Source organism: Myotis brandtii, unplaced genomic scaffold (assembly GCF_000412655.1).
Source record: "Myotis brandtii unplaced genomic scaffold, ASM41265v1 scaffold84, whole genome shotgun sequence".
NCBI lineage: Eukaryota > Metazoa > Chordata > Mammalia > Chiroptera > Vespertilionidae > Myotis > Myotis brandtii.
In genome coordinates, this window is record NW_005371410.1 from 4,020,356 (window position 1) to 4,034,147 (window position 13,792).

At 39.2% G+C, this 13,792-nt stretch overlaps 1 long non-coding RNA gene across 1 annotated transcript in view; it reads left to right on the forward strand.

Annotated features, from left to right (window-relative positions):
• Window positions 1–13,792, forward strand: part of LOC102252667 — a 25,978-nt gene that overhangs the window by 9,136 nt on the left and 3,050 nt on the right. Inside the window, exon 2 of the long non-coding RNA XR_314618.2 lies at window positions 10,061–10,234. This is a non-coding gene — a long non-coding RNA (uncharacterized LOC102252667). The remainder of the gene's footprint in view (window positions 1–10,060; window positions 10,235–13,792) is intronic.

A 13,792-nucleotide genomic window follows, 5' to 3' on the forward strand; every position in this document is an offset into this window, starting at 1 on the left:
TATTTCAAATCTTTGACTTGATTCTTGGGATCCTCTAGTCTGCTGTTGGGTCTCTGTATAATATTTTTTATTTCAGTCAGTGTATGCTTAATTTCTAGTTGGTCCTTTTTCATATCCTTGAGGGTCTCACTAAATTTATCGGCGGTTTCTAGAAAATTCTTGAAAAACCTTATACAGTGCCGGCAGCCAGGGTTGGTTCTTAATAGAGATTGCATGAATAATTAGATGAAGAGTAGGTTTATTGTAAGTTGTAAAGTATTTTCAGTTTGTGTTCATGAAACTGTCATTTACATACCCTGACATGGTGGAGTACACATGGAAACATGAGTAGAAGCCAGCCAAGTTTGCGAGTCCTGGGCACCAGGTTAAGTTAGAAGAAAGCTGGCATTAGCTGAGGCCCAGCAAATACCTATGAGCAAACACCTCTGACCTGATTTTGGTGCAGAGCTGACTTATATAATAGCCAGGATGCCTCCCCTCATGACACCCTTTCGAAGTAGACAGATAGGGTACCTTCATTGACATTTTATAGATTCATTGCAACAAATAAATCAAGGCATTGAATGACAACTCCATTTATGCAGTCCTGCCCATTCTCCTTGACTCTTGTATCTGAATCAGTGTTTGAATTATAAAAGCAGTGATTGTCGATGTAGATTCTTAAATAGAGAGATGCCTGTTTTGTTTTTGTTTTTTAAAACACTGTACATAATTTTTTTTAAATAAAGAAAAAAACAAAAAAATTGATGAAAACAAAAACGAAAAAAAGCTCTTTGCTTCAGGGCTTTCTGTTCAGATGTCCCTATTACCTATCACTTGAAATGTCAGGTGAGATATAACTTTGCTATTGACATTTCAGGCTCTAGTTAATGACTATTGTCAAGTGTGGCAGCCTGGTCAGAACTGTTAACTGTTTCTGACCAGGAGGATTTCAGCTTAAAAATCCATAAGGTAATTTAGATGTTCCATTCTTGGCATTCATTTCTGCAGGTTGCATTAATATTTAGTGTTTTGTTCTGATTATTTTATTTGTTCTCCTGATTGTTTAAATACTCTGCAAATGATTACTATCCCTAGCAGCAGTTCTCAAAGAACTAGAGCATGTACATTAGAGACCTCGGGACTTTTATATTCAAGAGTTCAGTTTTTATTTTTTTCAGAAATAACTTCAATGGAAAAAGACACACTGGGATTATAATATTGTTTTCTATCTTGGAAAAAAATAATGAGGAGGGTAAGTTGAAATTTGGCATAGCATAGGGTAAGCCATGGCAGTTATTTCATTTTGGTTAAAACCCTACATGCTACAAAATTAGCTTGGGAATCTGCCTTGAGAATGGACTAAAAAGAAATTGAGAATAATATATATCAATTCCATTCAGCATTTTTTTAACCTTGGATTTTTTTCTTTTTAGTTTGAGATTATTTTTTACTTATCATTTTTTTATTGTTGACAGTATTACAGATGTCCCCCATTTTCCTCCCTTTGGACCCCTATACCCCTGTCCTTACTCCACCCCAGGCCTTCCCCATGTAATTGTCTGTGTCCATGGGCTATGCATATATACATATATGTTCTTAGGTTAAACTCTTCCCATCCTCTCAACCCCCTCCCCTCTAAGATCTGTCAGTCTGTTCCATGTATCCATGTCTCTGGACCTATTTCGTTCATCAGTTTATTTTGTCCATTAGAGTCCACATATAAGTAAGATCATGTGATATTTGTCTTTCTCTGGCTGGCTTATTTTACTTAGCATAATAATTTCCAGGTCCATCCATGCTGTGGCAAAGGGTAAGAGATTCTTCTTTTTTACAGCAGCAGGGTGTTCCATGGTGTAAATGTACCACAGCTTTTTCATCCACTCATCTACTGGTGAACACTTGGACTATTTCCAGATCTTACCTATCATAAATAATGCTGCTATGAACATATGGGTGCATATATTCTTTCTAATTGGTGTTTTGGGATTCTTAGGATATAAAACCAGAAGTGGGATCACTGGGTCAAATGGCAGTTCTATTTTTAATATTTTGAGGAAACTCCATACTGTTTTCCACAGTGGCTTCACCAATCTGCATTCCCATCAGCAGTGTACTAGGAGTCCCTTTTCTCCACATCCTTACTGGCACTTGTTGTTTTAGGAATTTTTTTTAAGTAATGGTACAAATAATAGAAAAGATTCAGAATACCAAAATAAAACAAAACCCCAAACAGTATGTTACCCTCTTTGATGTAAGAAACATCCAAACCTGTGGAGTTTATTTGAGCCAAACTGATGGCATATGCCAGAGTGCAAGATCTCAAATGCTCCAGAGAACAACCAGTTTTGCAGGTGTAAAGGAAAGGGGACCCTCACAATAGTTGGTGAGGTTGCAGAGGGCTGTTTTGATGCTCTCAGTTTATTGGGAGTAGGAAGATGATTATACAGGGTAGGCAGAAGTATGTTTACAGTAGTTCATATGGAAAATAATACAATAATCAAGAATAATACAAGAATAAACTCTGTGTTTCATGTACTCACAACTGTAAACCTACTTTTACCTCGTGTGTATATGTGTTAAGTAACACCCAGGCTGGTACATACATTCAGACATATGAAAGAACATTTGATTAAGCATTCTATGTTTTAACAGTCCTTCTCAGGGAGCTCAAGAGAATATCTAAATAAGCACCTTTCAAAAACATGATTCAGCCCAGCCGTTATGGCTTAGCAGTTGAACATCGACCTATAGACCAGTAGGTCATGGTCCTATTCCTGGTCAGGGCACATGCCCAGGTTGCAGGCTCTATCCCCAGTGTGGGGCATGCAGAAGGCAGCTGATCAATGATTCTCTCCCATCATTGATGTTTCTATCTCTCTCTCCCTCTCCCTCTCTGAAATCAATAAAAATATTTTTTTAAAATGATTCCTTTACTTTTAACTTCCTCTAAATATATTCAGTTAATTACTAGACTCTCTCATCTGCTGGGAATGTCTTGAGTAGGGAGCCACCCACACTGTTAGTATAATATAATCATTTCAAAAACCAAGTGATTATTTCAGTTTTGAATAATTGTTTCAGACTGATATTTTTCTCTTTTTTTCAGGTGTTTAGTGAACGGTTCTAATGAGGTTAGAGCAAATCACATTTGATTCTGTTATACCAGAGGAAAATATTTCAGATCATCTTCTAATTATTGGGGTGACAGTGAAACCCGCCCCCCCATGGCCTCTTCCCTGTCCTAATCTGTATCCTCCTACTTGTTGTCTGCCCTTCAGTTTGGGGACAGTGGACAGTACTCTGAATGAACTGGTCTTATTTGAGAGATTATAGATCTTTCTCTCTGTTTTTACCCCTCCCTTCCACTCTCTCTTTAAAAAAAAAAATCAATGGGAAAAATAGGGATGGGGTTGCAACAGGTCATGTTGAATCTAGACCTCAACTGACTAGAAGTAATCACACTTTTCCCTGAATTCATAATTTATCTCTACCCCTCTGGTGGCATTTTTAAAGATAAATACCTGAGTTATAATTTTTTTCCGTTGTAGCCTAAATATTCCTTGAGGGCAGAAGCCATGCCTGATTCAGTTTTGAATCCGTCAAAAACTTTAGCCAAATACTAAAGTGACACAAAGAAGCCATTTAATAAATATGTGGCTGACTGTGTAAAGGTCAGATAAGCAGGTGTACATGAACTGACCCTGTCAACCCCATACTACATTATTCCTTTATCTTCAGCTTAGTCTCTTTCTCTCTATGGCACATATACCTCTTCTCTGCTTCTCATTGTAATAATAATATTATTGCAAGTGGCACAGAGAGGTTAACTAACCCACCTGGAGACACACAGCTAATAAGACACAAAGCCAGGGTTTGAACCTAGGCAGTTTGACCTGAGATTTCATGCTTTTAACCACTGTACCATTCTTGATGTAGTATCAGACACATGGGGGCTCAATAAACACCCATCTGTTAGTCTCAGCTGCATTTGAGAGGAACTCCAGCACCAGATTCACAACTAAACTACTCTAAGAAAAAAAGGCTTATTCTTATTTTGCTTTCTTGTGGCCAACCTAGCAGTCCTTTAGAGTGTGGGCATGCCCAATGACTAATGGAGCAATAGTCAGTCATAAGTACAGTCACAAAATCAATTAGTTAAAATTAGAATGAACATGTAAAGGGATCCCCATCAGAAAATGTGAAGAATAACTGTTTTAATTCTATCACGGTCAGTTGCTTTTGAGAGAAAGGGGATGTGACTTGTTATTTTCCTGGGTAAGGTTTTTTATCTGGATATTATTTTTAATTTTATTAAAACACCAGCCCATATTTCTGGCTTCACCTCTAACCCCAATACTCTCAGCAGAGGAAGTTATCAGTGCTGACAAAAAAGAGAAGGGGTGGCAATAATCTGAAATGACAAATTGGACTGAATGGTCGAAGGTTCGATTCGGGTCAAGGGCACGTATCTCAGTTGCAGGCTCCATCCCTGGCCCTGGTCAGGGCACATGTGGGAGGCAACCAATCAATATGTCTCTCTCACATCGATGTTTCTGTCTCTACTCCTCCCTTCCACTCTCTCTCTCAAAAAAAAAATAATGGAAAAAATATCCTCGGGTGAAGATTAACAAAATAAAATAAAATAAAATGACAGATTACTCAGACATAATTTATTTTGTCTTTGGAATGCAATCAGAGATTCCACTCACTTGTTGCTAGCAGTCTTGGCCTAACTGTTAAGAGTTTACAGCTTCATTGGGTCGCATACAGGAACAGGCCATAGAAAATCCACTCAATAACTGAGGATTAAAAATGAATTCATATTATAGAAACATATATACTTAATTGTAATAACATTAATACTTTTCATGTCTGATTCCTATAACATGTTTGGTTATATACTAGATATTTTTATTTTCTTTAAATGGATTTTGAGTGTATTTGAATTCATTTAATAATATTGAGTGCCTATTAGTGCTAGGCACTGTTCTTGGTGCTTAGGATACATCAGTGAGCAAAACAAAGATCCCAGGCTACAGGGACTTCATAGTCCAGCTTTAGATTAACTGCAGTAGTTTTGGTATTGGAACTCACATTGTAAGTTTATTCATTGAAGGCTTGGGTGTTTGATATACAAGAATGATATAAATTTTTAGCATAGTTCCAAATTACCAGGCACTTTTTATTCTCAAGAGTTCCCTTAATTAATACATTCAACAATAAAAAATACATGCAACAGTCCCAGTGTATAGAATGGCCCTGTCTTGGTACAATTTGAACCTGATCTTAGGAGATCCCATCATCACCCCATAGATCATCACAAAACCAAGTTAATTAGAACTGTAGTTCTAATTCTTCTTACCACTAAGGACTCTTTTTAATTTTATGCTCTATGTTTTGAAAAATTTAATGCTTTAAACAAATCTCACTTACTTTAAACAAATCACACTTACTAAGTAATAACACATTTGTTTTCTCCTGTATATACCATTTCTGCTACTTCTGTAGTAGGTAACAAAAACCCCCAGCAGTTAGGAGTGAGGAGGGATATAGATCTAAAGGATAGATTGAGCGCAGGCATATTTCTGCTCGGTACTCTGACACACCCATCTTCCACTTTAGGGGCCCTTGTTTGGGGCTGTTGCAGTGTGTGTGTTTGGCTGGGAAGACTGAAGAGATAGATGGTGGTGATAGAAGTCATTGTGTTTTTCAGGGTACCCTTTCATAAGAATCACAGTATAATTGGTGTATTCGTTCTTAGGGCTGCCATAACAAATGACCACAAACTTGGTGGCTTAAAACAATAGAAATTTATTCTCTCACAGTTCTGGAGGCCAGAAATCTGACGTGAAGGACTGTGCTCCCTCCAAGGCTCTCGAGGAGAATTCTCCTTGCCTTTTCCAGCTTCTGGTTGCTCCATATTTTACTTGACTTGTGGCAACATAACTCCAGTCTTTGCCTCTGTCTTCACATGGCCTTCTCCTCCTCTTCAACTGTGTTTTCTTTTCTGCTATCTCTTATAAGGATACTTGTCATTGGACTTAGGGCCCACCCAGCTAATGCAGGATGACTGTATCTTAATATACTAAACTTAATTACATCTGCAGAGACCCTTTTTTCAAATAAGGGCACATTCACAGTCCCAAGAGTTGCTACATGAACATATCTTTTAGAGGGCTATCATTCAACCCATGACAATTGGGTAGGCAAAAAAAAAAAAAAAAAAAAAAAAAAAAAACGACAATTGGGTAGGCAAAAAAAAAGCCAAAATCAAAATATTAGGTAATTGTTTTTTAATTCTCCCCACTTCCCCAATATCGCATTCTTTGCTCTTGTCTAAGATATCTGGCTACCACTGCTTCAGCTCCCAATCAAATGTTGCCACTGGACTTGAGTTCTGCTCTTGACTCCATGATCTGGTTCCTCCTTTTGGTTCTCACCTTGTCTTAACTCCTAGAGTAACTCTTAGTATTGCCTCTTGCATGAATGACTTCTGCTGACGTTGAAGCCCGTCCATGATGCCACCTGCTATGCTCAGCATGGCTTGCTACCCCATTGGCCATTCTTATTACCAGTACATCATACCCATAGTGTTTCAGTTGGCCAAGTCCTTGTTTTATAAGGGCATAACCCAGTGACCTTCCAAGAGTTCTCCAAATATCCTGGGTGAAGCTAGAAACCACTGCCTCCCTAGAGTTGTGCTCATAAAGATTTATAACCCCATTTATTAATATGGAGCTATACTCCCCCGTGGTGATGGAAAGCAGGTGTTTGCCAGAGCCTTACTATTCCATGGATTCCTTTTATCCTGGAGTTCTTTTCACTCCAAAGGACTGCTGCTGACTGCTTGGGACTTACCCTATAAAAAATAGATTTCAACATAGTTTGAGATAGACCCATCTTGTTTCTTTCTTGTCCAAATTTCACATTCCATTTTTCTTGTTTATCTTTTGCTCTCTTGATGATGATGCTCCCTTTTATCCTCCCTTCATAATGAAGCGATTATAATTTTTCCTTTGAAAATAAATTTCATCATAGTTTATTCCCTGTTTTCCAGCTCATTTGTTTTTCCATATGACTCAGATCTTAGCTAAGAATTTTATTAGCTCCAAAGTGTGATGCACTGTAATTCTTCTTGAAACTGAAAGGTATGGAAGCAAATCTAGCCTTTGGCCTGAGATTCTTATACTAGAATCCTAAAACTGAGTGTATCACATGATTTTGACAGACTTACATGCTGATCTTTCCCCCCACCAAAGAGGTGTCCAGAGACTTCATACTTCAATCACCAATATAACTTTTGTGCCATAAAGACACATAAGAACAATAAATGCAAGTATTGTGAAAATTACTTGTTATTCAGATATTGAAGTTTATAGTCTGGCTTTGCATTATTGCTTTATAAGTCCTTTTAAGAAATCTTATAATTAAGGGAATTTGGAGATGTCAATTTGATCAAAACATCAAATTACTACCAGAATGAGATAACAAGATACTTTTTGCAGAGTGCTAATGCGAATATCATTACAATGTATTATATTAACTGGGCTTCCAATTATGGGCATTCTACCTAGTTCAGTAGACTGAGCACTAGATTGGTATTGAAGTACTTCTAAATTCTAACTTCAGTTTTACTACTGGTTGGCTGTGTATAAGTAAACCATTTGTTGTTTCTTTGCCTTTGGCCTTGTAAAATATGAAAGTAGAAAAAGAGTAAGACATAATATCTAAGTTCATAATATCTAATTTGAGGAATTCTTGGCTGAAGGGTCAATTCTTGGCTCCAGGACTAGTTTTTATTTCCTAATAAAGTACGCATGTGGCAGCACATCCATAGCATTTCTCCTCCTTGCTCCCAGGCTTCCCTCATCCCCATCCCAGCCTCTTCCAAACGAGGATCATAGAACAATAGCAACTGTCCTTAGAACCAAGTATGCGAACTACTCAAATCGATTTTGTTATTTTTTGCAAATTTATTCAGATAGCTTTTATGCTTCTTTTCAAGTTAGGTTGCCCAAACATATAGATTATTTCAGAGGATAATACTAGTAAAGAGTTTTAAAATAGTGATGAGAATACCACAAAATGATCAAGTTAAGAACTAAAATTCTTTTACCCATAGAATGGGAAACTTATCTGGGGTAGGGATGAGCTATTTGCAGTCAGCTTCAACTGTGAAAGATCGTTTTATAAATAATGACTTTGTGTCTTATCCCCAAAGATTAGGACCAGCATAAAGTATTCATGAGGGAATTATGCTAGATTCAGGTAGAGAGGTCTATTAAAGATACCAGTCACATAGTTAACTTCTCTAAAGAAAAGATAAAAAAGATCTTGATCTGATCTGTTGCGGCAATCCCAGCGTCAGAGAAGTGAATGGTCACTTCACAGCTATCAGCTTCCTAGAGTGTAAATACCTCCTGAAGAAATTTGTAGCCTCCTTTAATGTCTTCCTTCAGCCTCTTTTAATTCTTGCAGCAAGAAAATATTAATGCTGCATAAAAGCTCCTCTGTGCATTTAAGTTTGCTTCCTTTTTCTTCTGGAAAGGGAGGTCAGATGATCACCACACCATGTGACATGCTTTGAACACTATATCCCTGTACCGTTGCCTTTCTTCCTTTCACTGCCCCCCCAAGCCTCATTATTGTTGTTGCCCCTTTGATTTTATGGTGAATGGCAATTCTGACACCCCCTGACCCTGAGAAGTAGAGAATTCTTGACTTTATCTTTGCACTAATAATTTAAATGCAATGGAATGTATGAGCAGAAGTAGGTCATTTTTTTCTTTTGCAGATCACCAATTGCAAGATTTCTTTTCATAAGAACCAGTATATCAATTTTATATTGGAAATAATATTTTTAAAAGCATGAAAAAAATTTAATCTCAAGCTCTACAGCTTTCAGAGAGATGAATGGCTAATCTGTTTGAAACAGCTGCCAGCAAATAAGAGGACCAAATATCATTTCTCTCCTTGGTGAACTATCAGGCTTCTCTTGATGAATCTGGCATGTTACATGTGGCTGAAGTAGCTTCTCATTGTCAGGAACTGGTACAAACAGTTGTTTCTCTACCGATGGCTTATAATCTTGTTACTTAGGATGGAAGGATATTCTGAGTTGCTGCAGAGTACTTCATGCAGAGAATTGAATAAATTGCTGTTTTGTATTTATTTTTAGATTATTTTTATTAAGGTGAAATTCATATGACATAAAACTTAGCCATTTTAAAGTAAACAATTTAGTGACATTTCATACATTCACAACATTGTTCAACCACCATTCATATTAAATTCCAAAATATTTTTCTTGCCCCATAAAGACATCCTATACCTAACTACCTCCAGGTTCTGGCAACCATCAGTCTGCTTTCTGTCTCTATGAGTTTGTCTATTCTGGATATTTCATACAAATGGACTCATACAATATGTGACCTACCCGGCTTCTTTCACTTAACACATGTTCAAGGTTCATCCACTTTGTACTATGTATTAGCATTACATTCCTTTTTTATGATTGAACTAGAGGCCCAGTGCACGAAATTCATGCACTCGGGGGGGGGGTGTCCCTCAGCCCAGCCTGTACCCTCTCACAGTCGGTCATTCTTAGTGCTGCCGCAGAGGTGGGAGAGGCTCCCACCACCGCCGCTGCGCTTGCCAGTCGTGAGCCCAGCTTCTGGTGCACTGACCACCAGGGGGAAGCTCCTGCATTGAGCATCTTTCCCCTGGTGGTCAGTGCGCGTCATAGTGACCAGTCCTTCCTCCATTTAGTTGATTTACATATTAGCCTTTTATTATATAGGATAATGTTCCATTATATATTGATACCACAATTTATCCATTCATTCATCGATGAGTTGTTTTCACCTTTTGGCTATTGTGAATACTGCTGCTATGGACATTTATGTACACGTATTTGAGTACCTCTTTGCAATTCTTTTGTTTTTATACCTAGGAGTGAAACCACTGGGTCATACAATAATTCCATGTTTAACCTTTTGAGGAACGTTCAAACTGTTTTCCTACATTTACTTCTGAAAGGGAAAACCACAGCATTAATGAAATGAATTTGTCTTAGCAGGAGGAGCACAGCCCTCTAAATCTCAGAGGAGAATTCTGGAAAATCAAAGGGCACATAGCTGACTTACCTCTGCTCCTGGACAGACAGAACCAAAATACACCCTGAACAACGAAAGTAAGCACGGTCTCCATGAAGTACCAGGGGAAGAAATCTCAAATCATCCCCAAACTCCAGGTACGTTTTGCAGTGGTTTCTTTGAGATGCTTCAATCAGTGCAGAATTATTGCCCTTTGGCCATGTTGCTACTATAATTAGGTGCAACCCAATTAAGAGAATTGCTTTAAAGGAAGAAGCCAATTCTGATGACGTTTATTCTGAGAAAAACCGGAAAAACAGTATAAGGTTGCCAGAAGTCAGGTTTGTTTCTCTTTCTTTCTGTCAGCATAAGGATCCACACTTTGACTAATTTTATGCAAGTTAATTGGTTCATTAGTGTTTGACTAATTGTAACAATTTAATTATCATTGAATTATTACATAGGAAGTTATTTGCCTAAAAACTGTTTCTCTGTTATTGATAAATTGGAAGAAGACTAATCTAATTTGCCTGTTGTAGAAATAGACTTATCTTTTTAAAAAATCCATGCCTATGTTCAGTTTTCTGAATGTCCCCATAGATATTTCCTTTTGTGATATTGATCTCAAAGATACAGTGGGGGCACTGGATGATATACACCCCACACCCATCCTGTAGTGCTCATTAAAGGTAACATTACACTGTCTGACCTCATGATGTAGCAAACAGTTTACCATCCCTGTAACCCTATGCTTGATCAAGCGCTGCTGGTCGTGGTGTGCAATGGAATGACAACCATAACAGAGTTAAGTTGGAAGGAATTACAAACAAAAACCCTACTCTTTCTTGGAGGTTTCATTGAAGACCATCTAGTTGAGGTAATGTGCCCAAATACTGCACCCAGAAAATGAGCTCATCCATCATGGATTTTGCCATGTTCTAATTCAGAATTACCCCTGAGAATTACATAGCTATTACAGCCTGAGTGGCATGGCTGCCAGAGAATAAATCCTCAGAGAACCCTGGGTAGTCCGAGTCAGAGGAACCGCTCTTTGGCTGCTAATCCACTGTGCTAGAATAGTTCAGCCCTGATCCCTGACATTATGCTGCCTGAGTCACATGCTGTTGGAGATTGCTTCAAGTTTAAGTAGAAAGGTCAAAAGAGGACAGAGAGGTATGGCAGTTGGGGCTCCTCAGATGCATTCTTTGGTCAGATAGCATAGGAACAGATTAGGGAGAACAGACTGTATGGAATCTCCTTCCTCATGTGGAAAAAGACTTCTCCTTGAGGCAGGCTCCCAAATTCCTGAGGAGGGAGTAATGATTATGTCTGTGGAGAAATAAAATGTCCCTGAAGTGGAATTTTTGAACCCAGTCATACATAAATGGTGGTAGCAACCAGGAGAGAGCCTGACACTTTAGGCTTCAACCATATTCAGGAGGATTTGGTTCATAGAAGAATTTACTTAAAACCTTAAGTCCCAGTCTCTCCCAGGTTATCATCTTGATTTACTAAGCTAATTAGACCCCTAAAGTTTGATTAACATATTCTAAGAACAGAAGAAATTTGTATGAGAGTCAATAGTCTCTCAGAAATGTATCTTCTGGAGCTGTTAAAAAAAGAACACCTCTTAATATATTAAGCTACTCTTGATATTTTTTAAAATCTTGAGAAATGTATCTTATCCAAGTTAATAACTCACAGCGATATTTTTAGATGATGCTTGCGTGCACTGCTTGCATAAACTTAGCCCAGCCTCCACCTTATATTAGAGCTAGTCAGGTGATGTCGTTTCAGCTGGCACACACAGCCCTTCTTTTTTGCCAGAGCGGAGGGCAAGTTCTTGGTAAACGTGCAAAGCTCATATGACTAATGAAAGTTGCTTTGGCCCTTAATGAGATTCCGTTTCATTAAACCAAAATAGGAATCAGGGCATCACATCAACCTTGTGAAAGTTCCAAGAATTATTCTTGTCTTCAGTTCAAGGAAAATGAATTGCAGGACCTCAACAAAAACAGAAATCCATAAATGTTTTCATACCCACTAATCCTGTATTCTAACCCCAGCAGAAGTACCAAGGGAGTTTTGTAGAAGGGAAGTCTGGTTTCTCCAGTATCGGTCTCTAAAGGTCAGGACGTGTTTCAGCTTCTATCAGTAAACTTACTATCAATCCACAGACACAGGGTTTACTTCGCCCTTTAAAAGCTATTTCTGTAATGCATCTATTTCCAGCTTCTCAGTCTATGACTATAATGGAAAGTATCCATCCTTCCAGGTTATACCAAAATTAGGACAGCATTCTCTCCTACCAGCCTGCTTGCTGGAGTCACTTCTCTCAAAGGGCTCTCAACTATATCTGAAACTTTACTTGTACTATTTTATAGATAAAGCTCTAAAAGAGAGCACCCATGCATCCCCCTCTGGCCTTCTTCTCCCCTCCCCCCCCCCCCCCAACCCCACATTGAGGTATGTCAGTCTCAAGGATATTTCCATTGACTTTAGATAGATTAGAAGGAAGAGAGGGAGGGGAGGAGGAAGAGAGAGACATAGAAACATCAATGTGGGCGGGGATCGGGGATAGAACCTGCAACCCAGGTACATACCTGTGACTGGGAATTGAACCCCAGACATTTGGTGTACAGGCAAATGCTCTAACCACTTAGAAATACTATCCAGGGCCATCTCTGGGCTTCTTAACTTACTGCTTTAACCTTCAGAAAAGTTCTGCTATCATGAGCTCAGTTCTCCCCATTGATGTCCACTGTTGTCCCACTTCAGCTTCAGGAAAGAAACGTTTTCCCTTGGTCCAAAGACAACATCTTAATCATGCTTCCTACTTCTTTGTTAGGGCTAGAATGCAGATACAATGTCTTTCCAGGCTAGGGTTCCTTACCCCAGGGCCTCAAATGCTGGTTGTTTCCCTCTCTGAGCTTCTGTTGTCTCTGCTGCCATTCCTGACAAAACAAAACAAAACAGAGGCTTGATGTTGCTGCTACCCTGGGCAGAGTTCACCACCAGTCTGAGCCTGCTCAAAGCCTCTCGATACCTCAAAGTCCAGGGCCAAATGGGTCCCTGATCCTGAGAGAGATAGAAGCTTCTCCTTTTATAGTTTATCGTTTCCATTTATTTTCTACATGGGGATTATCCACTTTCTAGGATGACTGATGGTGGGAATATCCATTCTCTAAAGAAAAAGCCTATATTCATTTAATCATTAATTGAGCCTGGGGATGAGGATGAGGATGGAGGAGAGAAAAGGCAGCTAAATCTTTCATATGGTTTTCAAATGAGTAACTATTCATTTTTTATCTTACCTACGAATAGACAAACATGCAAATTGTTGTCACTCCGTTACACCCGCCAGCCAATCAGAGCGACTATGCAAATTAACCCAACAAAGATGGCAGTTAATTTGCATATGTAGGTACCCAGCAGCCTGGGTCCCTGGCCTGGGTCCAGGGAAAATCATCGGCACCCAGGTCACTCCAAGGTAGGCCCCGTGTGGGACCTGAGCAGCCTAGGAAGGGCCTGAGCCAGGGGGCTCCTGGGCAGGGCCAAGCCAGCGATCGGAGCCAAGGGGGCCCCTGCCAAAGCCTAAAGCCTTGGCCAGAGGCTTTAGGCCTGGGCAGGAGCGGAGCCAGCGATTGGAGGGAGATGGGGGGGCCCCTGCCCAGGCCCCGAGGCTTTAGGCCTGGGCAGGGCAGAGCCGGCTATCG